Raw genomic sequence first — 1989 nt, 5'->3', positions numbered from 1 at the left:
TTCAGATTGCTGTGGGTTTCCCATTAATTTCTCATCTCATTTCTTCTCCCCACACTGATCACTGAAAATCCAACTGAATAGAAGATGCAGCAAGCTTAACTCCTCACGTTAGCTTTCAAATTTTCTGTGATTAGTTGAATCACTGTATTACAGTCTATTTAAAAATGATCAGAAATTGCATTAATTATGTTTGTAATTTCCAAATACATTTCTGGCAATGTAGACAATAAAGCCAGACTTCACCATGAAATCTTTATCACTTTTGCTTCAGTTAATAAATTTAACTCCAGGTCATACAGGTCTGACCCTAAACAATAACTTACCTGGTGGCTCCACTTCAAGAACGAAGAGTCGGCGCCGCGTATCTCGGAAACATGGCAAGAGGGCTGGGCTGCAGACAAGGCTGAAACAGTGTGGTTACAAGATCCCCCTCCCCAGCATACTACTAGCTAACGTCCAGTCCATTGAGAACAAAGTTGATGAACTAGGGGCAAGACTGACTTACCAAAGAGAACTGAGGGATTGTTGTGTACTATGTCTCACTGAAACGTGGCTCAAACCTGCCTCACCTGACTCTGCTGTTCAACCCGACGGCTTCTCAATTCATCGAATGGACCGTACAGAGTCCTCAGGCAAAGTTAAAGGCAGAGGGGCCTGCTTCTTAATAACTTGTGGTGCTCAGACGTGACAGTCCTGGCGAGCTCCTGCTCACCCAACCTGGAATATCTAATGGTGAAGTGTCAACCATTCTATCTGCCAAGGGAGTTCGCTTCAGCTATCCTGATGGCAGTCTACATTCCACCACAGATAGACATGAATCCTGCTCTCAATGAGCTGTACTCCATGGTCAACAACCTTGAGGCAGGATACTCTGAGGCCCTCTTCATCATCGCAGGGGACTTCAAATCAGGCCAACCTCAAGAGTGTGTTACCAAAATACTATCAGCACATCTCCTGCTCCATCAGGGGTGCCAACACCCTTGACCACTGCTATACAACCATCAAAGATGCTTTCCGAGCCACCCCTCATCCTCACTTTGGGAAATCAGACCACCAAGCTGTGCTCCTTCTCCCTGCCTACAAACAGAAACTGAAACAGGAGGATCCGGTATGGAGAGTCGAGTAGTGCTGGTCTGAGGAAGCAGATGAGCTCCTACGTGACCGCTTTGAGGCAGTGGACTGGTCCATGTTCAAAGACTCAGCTGCCAGCCTTGTTGAGTATGCAAGACTTTATCAGCAAGTGTGTGGCGGACTGTGCACCAAAGGAGGTAATACAGGTGTTCCCAAACAGGAAACCACGTATGAACCAGGAGATCCACTCCCTACTGAAGGGGAGGACTGCTGCACACAAATCTGGTAATCCTGATCTGCACAAGAAATTGAGGTATGACCTTCGGAAAGCTATCAGGGATGCCAAGAGGCAATACCAACTCAAAATAGAGTCCCTGACCAGCCGCCAGTTATGGCAGGGCTTACAGGTCTTAACAAGCTACAAGACGAAGTCGGGCTGCATAGCTAACAACAGCGCATCCCTTCCTGATGAACACATTCTATGCGTGTTTTGAACAAAAGGGAAGTGGATTGTCACCATCCACCCTGACAGCCACCAACGCAGCTGAACCTGTGATCACAATGGAGGACATAAGATCAGTCTTCCAGAGAGTGAACACAAGGAAAGCACCTGGCCCAGATGGTGTCCCAGGCTGCGTGCTCAGATCTTGTGCTGATCAGCTTGCAGAAGTATTTGCAGACATATTCAACCTCTCCCTGCTTCAATCTCAGGTTCCACTATCATCCCGGTACCAAAGAAGAGCAAGGTAACATGCCTCAATGACTACTGACCAGTGGCTCTGACATCCACCATCATGAAGTGCTTTGAAAGGTTGGTCATGGCACGCATCAACTCCAGCCTACCAGACAACCTGGACCCATTGCAATTCCCCTATCGGCAAAATAGGTCTACAGTGGATGCCATCTCCCTGGCCCTTC

The sequence above is a fragment of the Pristis pectinata genome, chromosome 2 (assembly GCF_009764475.1).
Source record: "Pristis pectinata isolate sPriPec2 chromosome 2, sPriPec2.1.pri, whole genome shotgun sequence".
NCBI lineage: Eukaryota > Metazoa > Chordata > Chondrichthyes > Rhinopristiformes > Pristidae > Pristis > Pristis pectinata.
Note: the sequence above shows the minus strand (reverse complement) of the source record.